Genomic DNA, 23,649 nt, shown 5'->3' with positions numbered 1-23,649 from the left:
TCCTTGTCGCCGGGGTGTTCATCCCCATAAGCAGGGCGTGAGCCGAGCCCGTCGGGGCCGGGGGCGGACGTCGAGGAGCGCGAGCGCTCCTTCTGGGGGTTAATGACTTCCGTAACGGACGTCGAGTTATCACCCTCCTCGTCACTTTCTGTAACAGCGGCGGCGGGTGAGGAAACTGACTTCGACATAGCGTAGTCCGCCCACCTCTTAACTTTCCGTTCTTTAAGAGTTCTTGGTTTCAAGAGCTTACAGGCCGCGCAGCTGTCCTCTTTATGATCGAGGGGCAAGCAACGATTACAGAGCTTGTGTTTGTCCTTCCAAGTGTATTTGCCCCTACAGCGTGGGCAAAACTTAAAAGGTGTCCTCTCCATAGCTGAGGCAATAAAAACTGGTGATAACAACCCCAAGGGAAAGATAGGGGAGAAAGAAAGACATTCTCGACGAGAAGATAAAAGTTCGAACCCCCACTCTCCCTACTGTATGTTGGCCGGCGAGGCACGTGTTCGGCAGCGCCGAAGGATCTCCTCCGTCTCTTCCCCTCCGTCGAAAACTTGCTCGGCGGAGAAACAGCTTCACAGCTAACGTCGAGGGGAGGGATCTTTAACAATAAGTATATATTAAGGACCGAGGTCCGTAGTAAGTGTTTTGCAATGTCTCTCTAGGAGCTCCGCGTAAGGCGACCATAAGCCGGGCGGAAAAAAACAATCTGAGGGACCTCGACGCGTGAGGGATTGTGGGTACAACGCACGTCACTATAGGGATAGTGTTAGACACGCCTTGTCGACGTCCCCTTTTCGACTACGAAAAACAAAATGCAATACTCCGCAGTGACCACTGATGTCGGACCTATGCACAGCATGTGATTCTAAGCAGATTAACAAACATCAGAAACATGGATTCTCCAATCTAGGTACAGCCTCCCCTTTGTCTATTGTAAAGTGAAACCTAATGTATTGGGATACCTGGCTGTTCTATGTTGAGACCCACCTAGACCTTTCTCCCACTGTATCAGACTCTCCTATCTAGGTATAGCCTCAATCCATCTGCTATCTGGTGAAACGTAGTGTATTGTGAAACTGCGGCCTCTTCACGGCTTTGCAGGACACTAGAGTCTAGGTACGGCCTACATCTTTGTCTATTGTATGGTGAAACGTGGTGTATTGTGGGACTTGGGCTTCTCTTCCCCCCCCCCCCGTAGAGAATTTTCAAAATCTGACAGTGCTGTGAATTTACTAGTCTTTGTCAGTCAGAAAATTGATAGAAATTAGCATTACATTGACTCACACTTAAGTGTCCACTGTGATAATACTTTGAATCTACTAGTCTGCATCGCCTGCCTGTGCCGTTCTCCTAGAACCAGTCTTACTACAATTGACTCAAACCTAAAGGGTGCATGCTATGATACTGCGATTTATTTACACGCTTAGGAATTGTTCTTGCAAGATTGATTCACATCTAGTAAGCTACTATCTCACATCTTTAAAGTACCCCCTCTGATAGCACTATGACTCAGGTGTTTGCGCTGCACAATTAGAATTGCTCTCACCCACTCGACTCGCAACTAGAAAATTCTGCCCGAGATAGTTCTCCAAGATACTTACCTATGTTTTAGATCATAACTCAACCCACACTCGCCTCGCATATCACTCTTACTCTTCTCTACACCGTCACTCTATTTGAGTGCAGCTATACCCCCTCGATCAATTTCGGCTTAGCTGCTCACATACAAAACATTAACACACAAACACCTCATTCTAATAAAACACAGCTATATCCCATGACCAACTGGCCTAGCTGCACACATAAGCGTCCTACAGGCCCAACACAGCCAGGACCCAGACTTGGTGTCCACCCGCCAGACTGCACAGATTCAACTGATATCAATACCACCACACCTAATACTAGGATGCAGCTACCATCAGACAATTACATCAGCTGCACACTTAACTGGTGCTCCCAAGCACCCTGCAACACCTTATTCTCTCAACTGACCTGCACTACAGTCCGAGGGTGTTCAACCTACCAGCGCTTTGACGTCATACCAATGATATATAGAGCGCTATATAAATGCCAAATACCATCTTCTTGCCCTGCCGCTTCATTATTTCTACCACCTTGATTGTCCCATCAATTTTCCCTCGCTTGTTCTACTTTGTCCCAGGACTGTCCAGACACTCTGTCCATCTTTTCCAACACAAACATTTTTTATTGCCCCAGGGTAGAACCTAAACAAAAAATGTCCTAACTTCCAATCCACTATTTTCTGCACCGGTACCCTTATTTCTAGTTATACTTCAGGTTCTTGTAACCTGACCAATCATTCCTGCAATGCTCTTAACTCATCTATGTCTACTTTGGATCCTCTGGGTACACTGATGCTACGGGTATGTCAGTGCTTGTGGATGGGTTATATGGAGGTGCAAAATCTCTCAAGGCCCCCCCCCCCACCCATTGCTAATCCTGATAATCCTGTTCACACCATCTCTACCACTGGACGCTTATAGACTGGGTTTATAAACCATACTGCAGGTTTAGGCGTTATGGGGTCTATCCCTTTACATTGGATATCTTTCACCTCCCTGATCTTCCATATCCTCAAATACTTGCCAGAGATCTAGAATCTTTTCCGTTTTGTGATTTGTGAATGTTAGCATCTGTCATACTTAAACTTGAGAACATTAGCCTGCGCTGTATCTAGATAGGATTGTGAATTTTAGCAGGCGCTACACTTAGATGGAAGTACTAAGGCTAGCCAATGACACACTTAGATGGAATTCTCAATGTTAGCATATGCCACACTTAAATGGAATTGAGAACATTAGCCTGCGCCGTATTTAGAGAAGGAACAAGTTACTTACCTGGAACTTTTCTCCAGCATGGGTCTGGCATGGATTCACATGCTCATGAATATTCCCCATCGTCAGGCTGGGAATCCTCGGTAAAGAAAAAATCAGTTTCAAACTGTCTTTCTAATAACCAATCACTGGTCTCTGGGTCATAGTGCCCCCCACCAATGACTGCCCTCTACTTACGCCCCTCCTCTGGTAGCCATCTTCACATTTGGTAGCACTAAGTGGCAATAGGACCAAGAGAAGAGCCGCAGAGGGGTTGGGAGGGAGGGTTCGCATGTGAATCCATGCCAGAACCATGCTGGTGAACAGTTACAGGTAAGTAACTTGTTCCTTCTCCAGCATGGGCTCTGGCATGGATTCACATGCTCATGAATACAATACATAGCAGTACACATGCACAACCACGGGAGGTGGCAAGGCTCAACATTAAGCATCTCTTAACTCCTCACCAGGCTCACCTTCAAGCGAACAGGTTGCACAGCACTGCCTGGCTGACTGACTCCCTGGAATCCCGGTCAACGTAGTAGAATCTCATGAAGGTGTGCCGACCTCCACGTAGCAGCCCTGCAGATATCCAGCAGGGGCACACCTGACAGGAACGCCGTAGTAGCATCGATCGCTCTGGTTGAATGGGCTCTCAGACGGCCAGGCAACGATCGGTTTGCCAACCAGTGACAGTGCCTGATGCAGCCGGAGAGCCATCTGGAAATGGAAGCCTTAGAGAGGGCCTTCCCTTGGTTCACAGGTCCAAAGTTCACAAACAGCTGCGGTCCACATAGAACTTCAGTGCTCTAGCCACATCCAGCGAGTGCAAAGTCCTCTCAGCCAGCGATGAAGGCGAAGGGAAGAAAACCGGTAACACCAAGGGCTCGTTGAGATGGAAGTCCAACGGCACCTTGGGCATGAAGGAGGGGTGCGTCGTCAGCACTACCCTTGTCTCGTGGAATGTCAGGTATGGAGGTTTACAGGAGAGGGCCTGGATCTCTCCCACTCGTCGTCCAGAGGTGATGGCCCCAAGAAACACTGTCTTTCACGATAGGAACTTCAGCGGTGCCGAATGCAAGGGCTCGAATGGGGGACCCATGAGCCTGGTCAGCACCACGTTGAGTTCCCACGCCGGGGCCGGAGCCTTCAGCGGCGGGAACGAGCGGAACAGTCCTTTCATGAACTCCATCACACGGTGAGACCACAGCAACAACCGTCCCGGAGTTCTGGTGTAGCGGGAGATAGTCGCCAGGTAGATCTTGATGGAGGCATGTGCCAGCCCCGCCTTGGTCAGCGACACCAAGTACGGCAGCACTTGAGTGGCCGTAATCCGTAGAGGGTTGATCTTCTGTGCACGGCACCAGACAGAGCCTCTTACACTTATGTCCATAGCACTTAAGAGTCGAGGACGCCTTAGCCTTTGCAAGTACCTCCTTGCAGTCCGCCGGGATATCGTAGCCTCCAAACTCTAGTGCTGCAGGAGACGGGTGTTGGGACAGTTTTTCTGAAGTCCAACTAAGGGCTTAGTAAAACCATTCAACTGAGGCAGTACAAGACTCCACTCTTACTATAAGGCTGTACCACCTGAGTTCAGGGTAGCGTAGACAGAGCAGCCAGGCTGATTTTAGGAGGGAGCGAGGGCAGTAGATACAGTACAAGTGAAATTGTAATACAAATGATCCAAAGAAACACTGAAACACTATGTATTGTAAAAATAAAGGATTTATTTAAATACAGGTAGGCCCAAATAAATCTAGGGGTTAAGTACTAACACATTATATGAAATCACAATTTAAAACACTATACTTGAAAGCACATAGGCCCAAGTATAAACTTTATTTGGAACACCTAACAGTAGTTCTAGGGAAGTGAAAACCTTGTTATATACATTTAGTATAGGTCAAGCCTATTCTTTGGGAATAAAAGACCAATGGTTACTTTCAGATTACTTTTGGTAATACACGGGCAGTAGGCCCTTCCAGTTGTACAGTGACTCTTGGAACAAATCACAGTCAACTGGACAATACACTTTTTGGTGAATAGTGAAACACTTATTCTAGGTGCAGTAGAAACCTATAACCACTTTTGTCATAACAGTTATACCAGGTGAGTAAAACCGAAGGATGTAATATACAATTACAGATGCTTTAGAAATCAGGGAACCCCAGATTGAGGCAAGCAATAACTCTGGTAACTTGTTTTGGATGGCACACAGCTAACACAAGGTAAGTAAAACCCACTTACTTTAACTTCACAATGAAGGGGAAAGTAAAACCCAATGTCACTTTACTGAATAGTTATTCTAGGTAGGCAACAACCTAATGTAGACTTATTAAGGACAGGCTAGCAGCAAGTCATGGGAAGCAGGACCCAGTTGCAGGACACTTATACAATTACCCTACAGGAATAATCTGATGAAACAAACTAAAGAGGCACAACCTAATCACAGAAGAGTAAAACACCTTTACATCTACTTTCTTTTAGACTGGCCAAACAGTGGCTAAGAAAGAAAAGATGTTAACCATACTTTTAAGAATAGTGCATCACACATTCAAGATCATGAAGAACTTTTCTAACTGTTCACTCTTAGAATTACAGTTACCCACCAACTCTTTACAAGTAAGTAAAACACTTGATTTCTTTTCTAGGCAGAAGTCCCAATCCCTTCAAAGTCTTTCCCTTATTCTTGGAGCATGAGTGTTCTCAGTGGCAGAAGGGGGGTCACTAGGACTAGTGACCAACAGGCAGTGTTAGAATAAGTTCTTTAGTAGCAAAAGTCAGAGTTCCTTAGGAAAACTGGGCAAACAGGTGAGTACTTTACTTCTAGGGTTAGAAGTAGTCTAGGGGCTTCACAGAAGACACCCTAGCAGGATTCTAGCAGTGGGACTGGGTGCACTGGATGAGGGACCTCCCAATCACAGAAGACACTCCAAAGCTACACAGAAATCCCAACAGGCTTAAGGTAAGTATATACCCAAGCCAACACGGTACCTCAGCAATGAAGAAGAGACTGCAGCAGGAGAACTTCAGGGACTGCAGCCAAATACCTGGTCAGTGGATTCCTTGTCCTGGAGACTGAACACAAGACCTCAGAAGGAACTTTGCAGCAGGGATCGATGAAGGCTCTAGGCAAGATCTCTCGCGGCTGAATGCGGTTCAGCGCCTTTTCAAGGAGCACAGAAGAGAAAAATTGCAGTTGAATTCTTGTAGTTTAAAAGGTCCAGCACTCTTGTGAGGGGACTTCTCGGACTCGATTTGTGTCTCTGGAGATACACCAGGATGCCCACGAAGTTTCAGCGAGATTCGGAAGACCGTGCACCGCACAGTGGCTGGAGGTCCAGGGGTATTGCAAGAATGCAAGGTCGCAGCAGCCCGTGGGATGGCTCAAAATGCAGGTCTTCTTGAGTCTAGTGGGTCTCACCAGGCTCTGGTTGCCGTTTTCGGAGACCCTAGGTCGATTGGAAGGAAGGGCTGCAGCAGGCTCCGGTTACACAGCAGGCTCTCCGGTCGCTGGAAATAATTCACGCCGCTTTTCCTTCATCATCCTCTTCGGTTTTCTGTTCCAGTGGTAGACATGACTTCAGCTTCCAGGTTTCCAGTATTTATCAGGAACTACAGCACAACCTCTGCATTCTCTCCCTGCATTTTACAAGAAAGGGGCGTCTGGTTGTTCAATTAGGCCAGCAACCCCTTCCCCCACTGGGATTTGTCCCAGTTGAAGGAAGGCGCAAGACAAAGGATGAGTGAGTTTTGGACTCCTCCCCCCACTTCCTGTGCTTACAGACTGACTGGAGCCTGGGCGGGGTGACCAGGGGACTCCCGCCAAAGACAAAACTCATTTCCCGCCCTGGATGTCAGGGGAAGGAACAAGAAACGAGAAGAAACGCTAAAATGGCAGAAAAAGAAGACGGGGCGATTTTGGTAAAATGAGCACCCTTAGGTGCCTTTACTGCAGCTGTGATTACAGCCCGCGGTAAAGGTGCACCAAATTAGTAAAAGGTATCACTGCCACCAGCCATTAAAGGTAAGCTTGTTACAGTTTTAATGTGAAAGGGGATACACATTGCATCTCCCCAGCACTCCACTAAGGTGGGGTGCGCTGGTTTCACAGAATAAAATGTAAAAAGGGATCCAAAGATCCTTTCTACCCTTGGAAACTGTAGTTCAATCAAGGTTAGCCCAAGAAAGTTAAATGGGGAGCCCCCGAGGGCAACCCAGCAACAACAGGCACTTATTGCCAATAAGTGGTTAGACATGATAACTTTAAAAAGCCACTATGGAGAGTCTTAAAAATGACACCCATAAAAAGAGTTAAAGATTAGGTGAGTGTGGAAAAAGGTTCCCACTCACTGAGGTATTAATGAAAAATATTATCTAGAGTTGAACAAGGAAAGGAAGATTTACTAGCTCTCTGGAAATCTTACCCAACACTAGGCCTGCAGGTTCAGCGATACCCAGGTTGTGATGTAGGATGGCGCCTCCTTCCCTGGCGATTCGCGTCCATCGGCAGTTTGAGGGGGGTGGGGGTGTGCTGACAAGTCCAGAAGGTCCGGGAACCATATCTGCCTCGGCCACGCTAGTGCGACGAGGATCATCCGGCACCGTCTTGAGTTGACTGATGAGTCGCAGAAGCAACGGCAGGAACGCGTACATGAACAGGCCGTCACAGGGGAAGGAGACTGCATCGCCCATGCTCCCTGGCTGGGGAAACCTGCTGGCGGAACTATGGCACTTGGTGTTCGCCGCCGTCGCGTCGCAAACAGGTCGATCTGGGGACTGCCCCATCGTCGGAAAAGGAGAGCCACTTGATCCTGCCAAAGCTCCCACTTGTGGCGAGAGCGCAGCTCGCTGCTGAGTGAGTCGGCAACAGCGTTTTTCACTCCTGACAGATGAAAAGGTACCAGGAACATCCCCGGGGCGACGGCCCAGTGCCACAGATCCAGCGCTTCTTGGATAGGGCTGGGGATCTGGTGCCCCCCCCCGCCTACTTCCGGATGTACAATATCGTGGTGGTGTTGTCGGTGAAGATCTGTACCACTTTTGATGTGCAGGGATCTCTCCTCCGGGAGCCAAAGGCCTCTTGCGTGGAGATCTCCGGTGTACGCTCCCCATCCCTCCAGGGAGGCGTCAGTTGTCACCATTTCTTGGTGCGTTGGGGTCTGGGAGTCCATGCCCGCCACGAGATGCTTGTGGGTGCACCACCATCCAACAGGCGTCGAGGAACTCCTGCAGTGGTCGCATCGCAGCCTGCACAAGCGCATAAGGCAGATGCAAGATGACCTTGTGCCGAGCAGGGACTTGATGGACCTCACCCTGGCCACTTCAATGGTCAACAGCCGTTGTACCTTGCCCAGGATGGCCTTCTTCCTCTCCTCCGACGGTGAAGCCAACCGTGCCACTGTGTCGAGCCTGGCTCCCAGGAACAGGGCGTCCAGCGACTGTACCAAGTGGGACTTCTCAAAGTTGATTAAGAATCCCAAGTCCGTGAGCAGGCGGGCGGTCTTCGCTGTGTGGTCGACAGCAAGTTCTCTTGACTTTGCTCGGATGAGCCAATCGTCCAGGTAAGGGTAAACGTGGATTCCCTGCAGGTGCAGCCGCGCCGCCACCAGTGCCAGGCACTTGGTAAAGACCCTTGGGGCCGACTTCAACCCGAAGGGCAGGGCCTTGAACTGGTAGTGCCGCCCTTGGACCACGAAAAGTAGGAACTTTCGATGTTCTTTCTGTATGGGGATGTGAAAGTAAGAATCCTCCAAGTCCGGCGACGATTGGAAGTCTCCTTCCTCCAGCTGTTCCAGCACGTGCTGAAGGGTAACCATCCAGAATTTCTAGGCTTTCATGTATTTATTGAGGCGCCGAAGGTCCAGGATGGGTCGCCAGCCGCTGGTCTTTCGGACGAGGAAGTATCGCGAGTATACTCCAGAGCCCCAGAGCCTCTTTGGGATGAGTTCTATCATGCCCTTTCTGAGCATGGCTCGTACCTCAAGGAGCAGCTGTGGTACGTGGTTCTCTTTCCTAGCCACAGGAGGGAAATGGGATCACTTTCTTCGAAACTCCAGAGTGTGCCCATGGGCCAGGGCATCCAGCACCCAACAGTCAGTGGAGATGGACTCCCACACGCCAACTAAGTTAGCCAACCGGCCTCCAACCGGGGTGCTTAGGTGGGGGCCCGACGTCACAGCCGGTTCAATCCTGTTTCGCAGAGGCCTTGCCACCCTGGGCTCCTTGACAACAGTATCCACCGGTCTTGCTACTGCCTCTCTAAGCTTCCTGCAACGAGGAACATGCAGCTTGGCGGTACGACGAACTGCCGCTGAATTCTTTGGAGGCACCTTGAGATTGCGGAGGTCCGAAAGGACAGCCGTCGATGAAGTGCCTAGGGCACGGGCCGTCTTGGTGTCTGCTTTGATGGCCTGTAGCGACTCGTCCACCGCTTTCCCGAATAGGTTATTTCTGTCGAAGGGCATGTCCAGTACCCTGGTATGCACGTCCTGACTGAAATTGGTGGCCTTGAGCGAACCATGCCGGCAAACGCTGTTGCCCATCTGGCAAAAGCCAGTGTCAGCGATGTCCGTGGCCACCGTGATGCCATGGTCTGACACCACCTTGCCTTCCTGCAGGATTTTAAGGGCTTCCGCCCTCTTGTCTGGGAGGAAGTCCAGGAGAGGAGCGATCTTGAACCACAGCTCCCTGTCGTAGCGTGCCACGATTGCAAGCGCATTGGCCGCCTTGATGTTCGTCGCTTGAGATGACCAGTCGTCCCATGGCGTCCAGCTTCTTCCCCTCGCCGTCCGGTGGGGACGTGGAAGTTGATGCGGTCGACCCTGCCAATTTCTTCTTGGTTGCCACAGAGACAACCGAATCCGGGGACGGCTGTGCTCTGAGGCACGTGGGAGCCGAGTCTGGGACCCAGTACTACTTCTCGTACTGGTCCCTCTTTGCAGGGGCAGTGGACGGGTTCTTCAACAGGGACAGTCCTTCGTCCCAGATGTCCAGTAATGGGACTGAGAGGATGGTCTTCCTCCTGGCCTCCCGTCATTGGTAGAGGAAACCTTCCTTCTTCTCTTCGGGGCATAGCTGGAAAAGCTCTGATGCTCTGGCAATCATGGCTTGAAAGGAGGCAATTTCGTCAGAGGGAGGCGTGGGGGAGGGGGGCGGGGTCGGAGGCCCAGGCAGGGGGTGATGGTCGATCCGTCCCGTCATCGTCACCACCATCGTCGTCCGTGTCGTTGCCATCTCTGTTCCCATCTCATCCAACGGAGGAGGAGGAGATGGAGGTGAAGGATAGAAGGGAGGGGGAGGCTGGATTCGCTTCTGCTTCCTCGGTGGGCTCCCCGACGGTCCAGGCGCCGCGGGATCGTCCGGTGGGGGGGGAGTAAGGGCAACCTTGTCCTTTTCTCCATACACAGGGTCTGCAAAGCCATCAAGATTGCTCCTGAATTGTCCTGTGGCATAGGCATCGGTTACGATGGGAGCAACGGCTGGAGCGTGGGGTCCCGTTTCCTCCACGGCCCGCGGCTCCTCGTCAGTTCCACCGTTGCTCTCCACGTCCGCCTTGTCGGGATCCCTCCTGTAGGTCTCAAATTTCTTGTCCAGGATAGCTTTGACGCCAGCCAGCTCATCCTCGGAGGTGGTATCTGTCTGTTATGGCTAATGCCCCCACTCTCATATCCCGGGGTTTCACAGGGGTCTTCGATAGGCTGGAAAGATTCCCCTCTGAGGTGGCAGGGAAACTCTAAGCCAGGACGTAGTGTCCACTGGGGAAGCCTCCACATGCTTCGCCAGGGCCGCCACGACTCCTTCAATTGAGGCCTTCGCCGGGTGAATCCGGGCCTTCACCTTAGGGGGGTCACTGCCTTGCCCACCCCCCCTGGCTTTCTCCATCAGGATCGACCAGGGCTTCCCCCGAAGCTTACCCGGGTTCTCAGACTTCCCTCCCCCCCTCCCCAAGCCAGAGCGTTGGCTCGTGGATGATGGTGTTTGGTGACATCGCCCCCCTGCCTGGCAGCCGAGGAGCCCGAACCAACGGCCCTCCCGAACTCACAGTGCTTTCCCTTTTGTTGGGCCCCCGTCGCCGGAGCGCCCTCAAAGGTCTTAGAAGACTGCTCGGACTTCTAATCTGCTGCTAGGCTCTTCCCCTCCAGCCAGTTGGTGAGCCGAGTTAAGACGGTCATTCATTGTCCGGACTGATCTGTTCTTACAGAACGCATAGTCGTCCTCCACGTGCGACTTTATCAGCGTGAAGGCAGTAATCGACATCCTGGGCAGTTCAGGAACAGTTTGGATCCAGTAGGTGTCAAATCTCCTTTTGTCCTGGGCCATGTCCGAATCGGGGTAGGCCTAAAGGTCTTCCGGAATCCTCCAAGAAGTGTAATTAGACAAAGATCCACCCTTGAGGGGCGTAGAAAATTCCGAAACGGGTCCCTGTTGATCGGAAGAAGAGTCAGTGGCGCTTGAGGCTCGAATTGAATGAAATAGTAAGAGTAAAATTCGAAAAAACACAAAAGCTCGAGAGCTACAGCACGAGGACTCCCAACACTTGAATGTGCGGTAAACACCTGAAGATGGCTGCCAGAGGGGCTTAGGTAGAGGGCAGTCATTGGCTGGGGGCAGTATGACCCAGAGACCAGTGATTGGTTATTAGTAGAAAGACAGTTCAGAAACGAAACTGAAACTGATTTTTTCTTGACTGGGAATATTCATGAGCATGTGAATCCATGCCAGACCATATGCTGGATAAGGAACAAGTTACTTACCTGTAACTGTTTTTCTCCAGCATGTGTCTGGCATGGATTCACATGCTCATGAATATTCCCCGTCGTCAGGCTGGGAATCCTCGGTAAAGAAAAATCAATATCGGTTTCGTTTCTGATCTGTCTATCGTAGTAGTAACCAATCACTGATCTCTGCGTCATACTGACCACAGCCAATGACTGCCATCTCCCTAAGCCCAGCCTCTGGCAGCCATCTTCAGATTTGGTAGCACGTGAAGTGGCAGTATGACCAAGTGAAGAGCCGCAGAGGGGTAGGCGGGAGGGTTCGCATGTGAATCAATGCCAGACCCATGCTGGAGAACAGTTACAGGTAAGTAACTTGTTCCTTCTCCAGCATGGGGTCTGGCATGGATTCACATGCTCATGAATAAAAGAATACATAGCAGTATACACATGCACAACCACGGGAGGTGGCAAAGGCTCAACATTAAGCATTACATCCAAAACTCAACATTAAGCAATTCTTACCTCCTCACCAGGCTCACCTTAGGCGAACAGGTTGCGCAGCACTGCGTGGCCAACCCTGGACTCCTCCCTGGAATCCCGATCGACGCAGTAGAATTTCGTGAAGGTGTGCGTCGACCTCCGCGTAGGAACCCTGCAGATGTCCAGCAAGGGCACACCAGATAGGAACGCCGTGGTAGCTGCGATCGCTCAGATGGAATGGGCTCTCGGACGGCCAGGCAGCGGTCGGTTTGTCAACCTATGACAGTACATGATACAGCCGGAGAGCCATCTGGAAATGGAAGCCTTCGAGAGAGCCTGATTGACAGGTCTAAAGTTCACAAAAAGTTGTGACGTCTTCCGAAAACTCTTCGTGCTGTCCACGTAGAACTTCAGCGCTCTAGCCACATCCAGCGAGTGCAAAGTCCTTTCAGCCGGCGACGGGAAGAAAACATGCAACACCAAGGGTTCGTTGAGGTGGAAGTCCGACGGCACCTTGGGCATGAAGGAGGGGTGCGTCCTGAGCACTATCCTCGTGTCGTGAAAAGTCAAGTACGGGGGCTTGCAGGAAAGGGCCTGGATCTCTCCCACTCGTCGTGCGGAGGTGATGGCCACAAGAAACACTGTTTTCCACAACAAGAATTTCAACGGAGCTGAGTGCAGAGGCTCGAACGGAGGTCCCATGAGCTTGGTCAGCACCATGCTGAGCTCCCACGCCGGGGCCGGGGCCTTCACCGGCGGGAATGATCTGAACAGTCCCTTCATGAATTCTTTCACCAGACGATGAGACCACAAAGACATCCGTCCCGTGGTTCTGGTGTATCGGGAGATCGCAGCAAGATGAATCTTGATGGAAGCGTGCGCCAGTCCAGCCTTGGCCAGCGTCAGCAGGTACGGCAGTACTTAAGGAGGCGTAATCCGTAGAGGGTTAATCTTCAGTGCGTGGCACCAGACAGAGAACCTCTTCCATTTGTGTCCGTAGCATTTAAGAGTTGACGACGCCCTGGCCTTTGCAAGAACCTCTCTGCAGTCGGCCGGTATGTGGTAACCTCCAAACTCTAACGCTGCAGGAGCCAGGCCTGCAAGTTCAGCGACTTCGGGTCATGATGGAAGATGGCGCCTCCTTCCCTGGAGAGAAGATCCGCGTCCACTGGCAGCTTGATTGACGGGGACGCTGACAAGTCCAGAAGGTCCGGGAACCATATCTGCCTCGGCCACGCAGGTGCGACGAGGATCATCCTGCACCGTGACCTCTTGAGCTGGTTGATGAGCCGGATCAGCAGCGGTAAAGGAGGGAACGCATATAGGAACAGGCCCTCCCAGGGGGACAAAGCATCGCCCATGCTCCTCGGCTGGGGAAACCTGCTGGCGAACCTCCGGCACATGGAGTTCGTCGCCGTCGCGACCAGATCGATCTGGGGTGTGCCCCACCGTCGGAAGAGGCGGTCCACTAGATCCTGTCGTAGTTCCCCACTCGTAGCACGAGCGCAGCTCTCTGCTGAGAGAGTCGGCAATGGCGTTTTTTATTCCTGCCAGATGAAACTGCACCAGAAACATCCCTTGGGAGACGGCCCAATGCCACAGATCCTGCGCCTCCTTGGACAGGGCTGGGGATCTGGTACCGCCCTGCTTCCTGATGTAGAACATGGTGGTGGTGTTGTCGGTGAAGATCCTCACCACCTTGCCCTTGAGGGACGGAAGAAAGGACCTGAGGGCCCAAAACACTGCACGGAGTTCCAGGACGTTGATATGGAGGGACGTCTCCGTCGGCAGCCAAAGGCCCCTCGCGTGCAGATTTTCGGTGTGCGCTCCCCCACCCTTCCAGGGAGGCATCCGTTGTCACTGTCTTCTGGTGGCCCGGGGTCTGGAAGTCATGCCCGCCGTCAGATGCGCGCGGGTGCCCCACCACCGGATCGCTCGTCGGAAGCTCTCCTCGAGTGTGATCCTGTCCTCGAAGCTGCCAGTCTGGATCCAGCGAGCGTCCAGGAACTCCTGCAACGGGCGCATCCGAAGCCTGCACAGGCGGATGAGATAAATGCAAGAAGACATCATTCCGATGAGACTTGATAGACCTCACCCTGGCCGTGTCCGCTGCACCTTGCCCAAGATGGCCCTCGTCCTTTCCTCCGATGGAGGCCAGAAGCGCCACTTTGTCGAGCTTCGCTCCCAGAAACAGCGCGTCTTGCACGGGCACCAGGTGGGACTTGGCGTAGTTTATGGAGAATCCCAGGTCCGTGAGTAGTTGGACGGTCCTCGCCGTGTGCTCCGCGGCGAGCTCCTTTGTCTTTGCTCGGATGAGCCAGTCGTCCAGGTAGGGGTAGACGTGGATACCCTCCAGGCGCAGCAACACCGCCACGAGGCACTTGGTGAACACCCTGGGTGCTGACCTCAATCCAAAGGGAAGGGCTCTGAACTGGTAGTGACGCCCTTGGACCACGAATCTGAGAAACTTTCGGTGTCCCTTTAGGATGGGGATATGAAAGTAGGCATCCTCCAAGTCCAACGACGACAGGAAATCGCCCTCCTCCAGTTGACCCGGATGGTCACCCTCCAGCACGTCCTGGAACTTCTGTGCCTTGATGAATTTGTTCAGTCATCGTAGGTCCAGGATGGGACGCCATCCTCCCGTCTTCTTCACGAGGAAGTATCTTGAGTAAACTCCGGAGCCCCAAAGCCTCTTTGGGACGAGCTCGATGGAGCCTTTCTTGAGCATCGCCTTTACCTCCAAGAGAAGTTGAGGGACGTGATGTTCCTTCCTGGCCAAGGCGGGGACGCACGGGCACTTCTTTAGAAACTCGAGCGCGTGACCCTGGGCCAGGGCGTCCAGCACCCAACGGTCAGTGGAGATGGACTCCCACACGCTGACGAAGCTCGCCAGCCGGCCTCCCACCGGGGTGCTTCGGTGGGGGCCCGACCCCACGGCCGGTTCAGTCCTGCTTCGACGAGGCTTCGCCGCCTTGTCCTCCTTGGCGACGACGGCAGGGTCAGCCCGACTTGCCTCGTCCCCTGTAGGCTTCCTGTGACGACGAACAGGCCGCTTGACGATAGGTGGAAAATCCGCCGCCGGAACCTTTGGAGGCACCCTGCTTGCCTCCGCCGCTCCGAAAGGGCGGCCGTCGTTGCTGGAGAACACCAAGAGCCCGGGCCGTCTCCGTGTCCATCTTGATGGCTTGTAGGGAATCGTCCACTGTTTTCCCAAACAGGTTGCTCCCGTCGAACGGCATGTCCAAGATTCTGGTCTGCACGTCCTGACGGAAGTCAGTTGCCTTGAGCCATCCACGCCGTCTAAGGCACACGCCGTTGCCCAACTGGCAAAATCCAGTGTCAGCGATGTCCGTCGCTATCGTAATGGCGTGGTCCGACGCCACTTCTCCTTCCTGCAAGATCTCTAGGGCCTCCGCCCTCTTGTCTGGTAAGAAGTCCAGCAGGGGGGCGATTTTGTACCACAACTCCCTGTCGTAGCGGGCTACGATAGCCAAGGCGTTGGCAGCCTTTATCGTCGTTGCTGCCGATGAGATGACTCTGCGTCCCATCGTGTCCAATTTCTTTCCCTCGCCGTCCGGCGGGGAGGTTGACGTAGAGGCCGAGGCCCACCCCCCCCGCTTTCTTCCTGGCCGCCGCGGAGACGACCGAGACCAAGGGGGCCGCGTCCGGGACCCGGTACTACTTCTCGTACCGATCCTTCTCGCAGGCGTTGTGGATGGGTTCTTGGGGAGGGCGAGACCCTCATCCCAGATATCGTCCAGTAGAGGTACAGCGAGGACCGTCTTCCTCTTGGTCTCGCGCCGTTGATAAAGGAAACCTTCCTTCTCTTCCGGGCAGAGCTGGAAAAGCTCGGATGCCCTGGCGGTCATGGCATGAAACGATCCAATCTCGTCGGGCGGGGAAGCCCGGGGAGGAGGTGACGGGAGATCCTTGTCGTAAACCTCGTCGTCTGTACCAGGCGCGGCCGCGTCAGTCCCCGTATCATCCCCACGGGTCGTGGACGGGGAGGAGAGCTGAGCAGGGCGCGATGGTTGAAGAGGAGGTGGAGGATGAATCCTCCTCTTAAGAGGAGGGCTCCCAGAAGGGCCTGGCTCTGGGTCCCCCGTCGGGAGAGGTTCCTCCTTTGGTGGTAACGGCAATCTCGTCCTTATCTCCGAGCATAAGGACTGTATAGCCAACAAAATGGCCGCCGAGTTGTCTTGCGGCACTGGTTGAGGGGAGTCCGACGGGCAGTCAGGAGCCCCGTCGGCACCCTCGACGTTCTCGTCTCCTACGTCGGGGTCCCTCCCGACGGGCTGGTCTTCTTCCACGCCGTGGCTTAAGACTTCGATTTCTCCGCCTCGTTCCCCCTCCGATGGGGCCTTCGAGCTCGACTGGGATCTCTCCAGGAGCTTCGCCGGGTGCTCGGCCTTCCTCTTACCCGAGCCAGAGCGTTGGCTCGTGGTTGATGGCGCCGGGGAGGATGCGCCCTGCCTGGCGCCCGTAGAGCCCGACCGTTCGGCGCTCCCGGTGCCAGCGGACTCGCGGTGCTTGGCCGTCTGTTGGACCCCCGTCGCCGGGGCGCCCTCAAAGGTCTTAGAAGACCGCTCGGACTTCTTCTCGCCTGATGGGCTCTTCCCTTCCAGCCAGTTGGCGAGACGCAGATGGCGGTCCTTCATGGTCCGCTCCGACATATTGCCGCAAAACACACAGTCCTTCTCCACGTGCGTCTTGTCCTCATGCAGGCAGTAGAGGCAAAGGGAGTGTTCGTCCTCCTTAAAGACATTTTGAAGCTGGCATCCAGGGCAGACCATGACCATCTTTCCGGGCGTCGAGCTTCCCTTCTCCTGGGCCATGATCTAGATGGGCCTGAGAAACTTCTGGAGTCCTCCAAAAGTGTGGCTCGACGAAATCTTGACCCTTGAGGGGCGTAGAAGAATCCGACACGGGTCCCCGTTGATCGGATAAAGAAACTGTGGAGCTTGAGGCTCTTTTGACCGAAAAAGAGAACATTTTCCTAAGAAAAAGCACAAAAAAAGCACTAAAGCTCGAGAGCAATAGCACGAGGATCCCAACACTTGAATGTGCAGTAAAAATCTGAAGATGGCTGCCAGAGGTGGGGCTTAGGGAGATGGTAGTCATTGGCTGTGGTCAGTATGGCGCAGAGATCAGTGATTGGTTACTACTATGAAAGACAGATCAGAAACGAAACTGATACTGATTTTTCTTTACCGAGGATTCCCAGCCTGACGGGGAATATTCATGAGCATGTGAATCCATGCCAGACCCCATGCTGGAGAATATTGTGAAGGTTAGCGCGTGCCACACTTAGACGGAACTATGCAGGTCAGCAAGTGCTACACTTAGACAGAACTGTGAATGTCAGCATGTTAAATGTCATAACCCACTAACCAATATAAGCTCAATGTCTCCGCATAATCTCACTCAAAAAACACAACCATCTCTCGCACAACAAGCTGCACGCACTTCACCATACTTCAACACAAGCCGCACCAACAGCACACACGGACTGACACCAATCCAATACGCGCACCAAAGCGCAGCACCCAGTGTCTGAGTTGAAGCTGCCAACAGTATACCACTCCTCTCCCTATCCAGGCCCATTCCTTATACCGAGCCACTACTGTTTTTACTTATATCCTTTGTAATACCACCTTCCAATATGCTGAGGATCCTATTGCTTCCATCATAACAGAATAATGCATGGTACTACCTTCTCAACCTGTAATGTATCCCTTACCTCCCAGTCCCTATAAACTGGGGCACCATTTCATCTCAGTCTTTTATATGCAGAGGTTCCTTTTTCCATTATAAAAAGTAGAAAAACAAACAAATTCAATACATAACCCACCTCCTATCCAATGTACTCTTTACACATCACCTGAAATCCTATCTAATCCTTAACACATCACCAAAAAGTTCTATTCCATAATACATCACAAAAAAGTCCTATTCCATTGACCTTGTACATCATCCACATTACCATACTATCATACATGCATGTTCCCATATCATAACTTGCAAGAGTATACTCACGTACACTCCCCTATTCTTAGTATATATGGGCTTTTGATGGACAGCAAACAGCTGCTCAGCCACTTCGTGTGCTCTGCCTAAGCTGGCCTCGGTGACAACACTGCATGCTTTGCAATCCATTTTTAGTGCAGGCCACATTCCTTCCAGGAAGGGGGATTGGGAGTATTTTTTGCTCCCATCGTGCTTTGAAACTATTTAAAACTAAATAGAAAAACATTTACAAATGTATTCAGTTAATAGTTATTTACATCTTATGACATGCATTACTTACCGTAAAAGTATTTGATTGTATCCGCCTAGATTCACATGCTGTGCATATAGTCCGACATCCAATGGTCACCGCGGAGTATTGAATCTTTTCTTTCGAGAATCGAAAGAGGACATCGACATGGGCGTGCTTGTAACACTATCCCCAACGTGACATGTAGTGTACCCAAAATCCCTCACGCGTCGAGGTCCCTCCGATTGTATTTTTTCTGCCATGAGGGAGCCTATGACTATCTTGAGTGAGTACAGAAAAGAGAAATTAGTTCAACGCCTATATTTCTTCCATCCAAGTGGGTGGGCGCATGTGAATCTAAGCAGATACAATCGTCAGAAATGCTTTATGGTAAGTAATGCATGTCTTATGATGCTTGTTAATCTGCTTAGAATCACGTGCTGTGCATAGACCAGCAAGCATAGAAAGCAGTATCCGGAGTTGGAGGTGTGATGTGAGAAGGAACTGTAGTAAAAAGATGTCTTGGTACGGCTTGTCCCACCTGAGAATCAGACCTAGAATGAGTGTCTAGGCAATAGTGTTTTGTAAAGGTGTGTACAGAACTCTAGGTTGCCGCTTTGCAACAGTTGCAATGAATGCTATGGAAGCCCCAGTGCGTAGAGTAGAATGCGCTCTAGGCTTGAAGGGCAGTTCTCTCTTAGCAAGAGAGAGATGCATTTTACAATCCACCTAGAGATAGTAGATTTGGAGACAGGGTCTCCTGCTCTACCTGCTGCCACTGAAACGAAAAACTTGTTTTCCTTAGTGGTCGAGTTGTTTCCATGTAAATCATGACCGCTTTAGAGAGTTAAAGACTAGGCCTGAGTCAAGAAAATGAGTCAGGTACAAAACGATATGTAGGAGAGCAGTCAATGGGGTTGATGTTCTTAGAGTTGCACTAGATGACAAAACGCTTCCACTTACTGGAATAGCAACATTGTGTGTTCGGTTTCCTTGCCTCCCTGAATATGTCCATACATCTCTGAGGGAGTTGCAGGTGCCCGAACTCTATGACATCAGGAGCCAGGCCACTAAGTTTAATGTTTGCAGGCATGGGTGAAGTGTCTCCCCTTTGTCTTGTGACATGTTGTACGGGCAAGGCAGTCTCATTGGAGGAGAAAGGGACATCTCCATCAAATGAGCGAACCAGGGTTGGTGGGCCCACATGGGTGCCACCAATATCATTGTGACTGGTTCCTGGTGCATCTTGTGCACTATCTTGTTGAGAAGGGGAGTGGGGGGTGGGAGGGGTTGGTAGCATCAACAAATTTCCCTGACCAGTTTATCCAGAGTCCACTCCCCATGGAACACGTACCTGGAGGTGTAATCTTGGCATAGAGCGTTCTCCAGAGTTGCGAACAAGTAGATCTCTGGGAAGCCCCATTCTGCGAAAACTTTGGAGACAATGTTTTCGTGTAATCACCATTTGTACTTTATGGGTAGTGGGAAATCTCTGCTGAGTACTTCTGCCAGAAGATGAGGTCCCCTGGAACATGTGACAACAGGAACATGTGTTTCAGAGCCCACTTCCAAATGTTCTGGGACAGTTTGGACAGCCCTGGAGAGTGAGTGCTCCCTTGCTTGTTCAGATAGTACACAGGCGTGGTGTGGTCTCTGAGGATCAGGACCGTTTTTCCCTGCAGTTGTGTCTGAAAGGCTTTCAGTGCTTTGAATACAACTAATAGTTCCAACAGGTTGAATTGATTTCCTTTACAAGAGGATCTCCCTCGACCACCACCGCAGCGAGAGAATGAAGGCTGGCGAGACAACCACTAGATCGTCCCATTGTCCGCTGGCCTGTCACCACTGGCTGTTGAGCCACTCTTGCATTGGACGAAAGCGCGTGAGGTACCAAATAAATGCATGATGCCATCATTCCCAACAGTCGAATAGCTTTGCGTGCCATCACCTCTCAACTGGCTACATATTGAGGGATTTGAAACAGCAGGTTTTGGACCCTCGTTGGAGGGGAAGACGAGGCCATCCTTTGTTCGAATTAGAGCCCCTAGGAACTGCTTGACCTGACTGGGGTCTAGGCTGGATTTCTTCTCGATGGCAAATCCTAGACTGAATAAAAGATCTATAGTTCTTTGGGTATTTGACAGACATGTTTTGTAGGAGTCTCCCGTTATGAGCCAGTTGTCGAGGTAAGGATAAACTGGGGTGGATTGCCTGCGCAGGTGTGCTGCTACCCACTGTCAGTACCTTTGTAAATAACCTTGGTGCAGAGGCTATGCCAAAGGGTAGTACTTTGAACTGATAGTGCTGGTCTTGTATCATGAATCTGAGGTATTTTCTGTGCGCCGGCAACATTGAAATATGAAAGTATGCATCTTTCATGTCCAATGTTGTCATGTAATCCCCCTGTGTGGGCAAGGGAATTACCTCTTCGTGACCATACAAATCTTTTGGGGATTCACAAATTTGTTTGCTGCGTGCAAATCTAGTACAGGGCGCACGGTGAGATCCTTTTTGGGTACAAGGAAGTACACTGAATAAATACCCTTGTTCACCTGTAGAAGAGGTACGACCTCTATGGTGACCTTTTCCTGCATAGTCTCTACTTCTTGTAGCAGGATGCGCAGATGTTCTGGTGTCTTGCTCGTGGCGATCTGAACTGGAGGTTGTGGGGGGCGGCAGAATTCTACACAGTACCCTTGGGCAATGGTCCTTAGCTCCCATTGGTCTGTAGATATTCCCTCACATGCTTGAAGAAATGTTAGCTGGCCCCTGACCGGGGGATGCATGAGAGGGGGCCTGGAATTGGGGGTTATTTCTGGCCTGAGGCCGTGGAGCCTTGAGGGGTAGAATTCTGGCCCATTCCTTTACCATGTTGTTGCCCCCTTGTGGGATATGGGGTGGTGTAGCTGTTGGTTCCTTGGGGAGAGGACCAGTTACTTCCTGAGCTATATTGATTTTGAGGGAAACATTGCCCATGAAAGGAACGTCTATTCCAGCTTCACCTTCTTTGTGAAGGTCTCTGGGTGATCTGATCCAGAGTTTTAAGAGTGTCATGCTCCTTTTTTGCAGTTTCGAGGGCTTCATCCACTGCCTTTACAAATAAATGATTCTCCTCCACTGGTTTATTTATAAGTGAAGCTTGTGTTTCTGGCTTGAAACCACAGTTCCTTAGCCATGCATGCCTTTTCAGGAGGTTACCTTGAGCAAAAGACCTTTCCAGCCGTCTCTGCTGCATCTAAAGTATTTTTTAGCATACTTTGGTTAACTTGCCCGCCCTCTGCCACTGTTGAAAGCAGACGGGCTTGCAGCGGTTCCGGTACTTCTTGAAGACCCTCCTCTAACTTGGCCCATTGCGCATCAGCATAGATGGCAAACAAAGTTGAACAAGTTACTTCTTACCTTGTAACGTTCTTTCGATGGGATGTTCCTCCGACATATTCCTTATCTATGATATTTGTATCTCCAGCTTGCTGGCCTCGGAAAAAATGTTCCCAGCAGAGGGCGCTGTGCGTCGACGTCCGTCGAGTAGGTGCTCCTCGACGGCCACCGTATCGAAGCCGAAGTCATCGTGCCTATAAATGGCCACGCGCAGCGTCCGTTGCTCAGTTCCGTTTTGTAGAGTAAAGTAGTTCTTGTATGAATGGTTACTACCCTTGAAGGAGTGTAAGCTGCAACCACAAGGGAAACGTTACTGCAGGGATGTATGGGAGGGGCGATAAGGAATACGTCGGAGGAACATCCCATCGAAAGAACGTTACAAGGTAAGAAGTAACTTGTTCTTCGAAGGGATCGTGTCCTCCGATGTATTCCTTATCTATGATAGACTCCCATAGCAGTGGTATGTGATTGGAGGCGGGAGTAAGATGCCATATTACTCTTTAAGAATGAACAGAGTAACAGCTTTGCCAAATCTAGTCTCTTGACTAGAGGAGTAATCCAGGCTATAAAATTTGGTAAAGGTATGTGCGGACGACCATGTGGCAGCCGCACATATGTCTCTAATTGGTACCCCTCTTTGAAGAGCTGAGGATGCTGCGATACCCCTGGTCGAATGAGTCCTTAGATTTTGAGGGGGCTCTTTCCCTGCCAGTTTGTAGCATTCCAGAATGGCTAAAATAATCCATCTGGAGATGGTTTGTTTGGTTATTGGTAATCCCAACTTATGTCCTGCGCAACCTACAAAGAGTTGGTCTGCTTGTCTAATTTTAGCAAGTCTACTGATATAAAAACTCAAGGCTCGCTTAGGGTCCAGCCTGTGTAGTCTCTTCCGCTTTCCCCGGATGGGGAGGAGGATAGAATGAAGGTAGAGTAATCTTCTGAGTAATGTGAAATTCCGAAACTACTTTTGGGAGGAAGTTAAGCTTCACCTGTATCACTACTTTGTCCTTGTGAAAAGTTGTATGAGGAGGTTTACAAGACAGGGCTTGTATCTCGCTAACCCTTCTAGCAGATGTTAATGCTACCAATAAAACAGTTTTGAGGGTGAGAAACTTCAATGAACAAGAGTGGAGTGGTTCAAAAGGAGCACCTTTTAGGAAGTTTAAAACTAGATTTAAGTCCCATAAGGGAACTTGGAATGGTCTTGGAGGGTAAACATTAGTTAGACCTTTCAGGTATTGTATTACCAATGGAATTTTGAAATACGATGGCTCCTCTGCATTGCGCTTAAAGATCGATAGCGCTGCGAGATAGCCCTTAATAGTGCCAATTTGAAGGCCCGAATTTGCCAAATAAAGTAAGGATAAAACCGCAGGTGTACCACATGAAAAGGGTTAGATATTCTTTTCTCTGCACCAACTGCAAAATTCATTCCAACGGCAGCGGTATAGAGTCTTAGTTGCTGGTCTTCTGGCCGAAAGCAACACCTCCATGACGTCATCTGGAAGGTCCCAATCCTTTTACCTCAACCTTTCAGATACCAAGCGTGAAGGTTGAGGGTCTTGATGGCTGGATGGAGAACCTGACCTCCCTTCTGCGAGAGAAGATCCTCTCTATACGGTAGACGAATTGGAGGACAGTTGGATATGTCCAGAAGGTCCGGGTACCACGTTCTCCTGGCCCAATTTGGATCATGGTCTTCCGAAACCTTCTCAACCTCCTGATCATTTGAGGAATGACAGGGACCGGAGGAAACGCGTACAGAAGTGGGAACTCCCAGTCCACTACGAACGCGTCTCCTAGAGCTCCTCTCGGGGGAAATTCCCTTGACCAAAATCTGTCGCACTTCCTGTTGATACTAGTGGCGAACAGATCCACTTGAGGGGTTTCCCAAAGGGCGAAGATCTCTTGAAGGACTTCCTGAGCCATCTCCCATTCGTGGGAGACTGTTCTGCCTGCTCAGAGCGTCCGCTGTCAA

The sequence above is a fragment of the Ambystoma mexicanum genome, chromosome 1p (genome assembly GCF_040938575.1).
Source record: "Ambystoma mexicanum isolate Mex_15411 chromosome 1p, UKY_AmexF1_1, whole genome shotgun sequence".
Taxonomy (NCBI): Eukaryota; Metazoa; Chordata; class Amphibia; order Caudata; family Ambystomatidae; genus Ambystoma; species Ambystoma mexicanum.
This window is presented reverse-complemented; position numbering follows the sequence as displayed.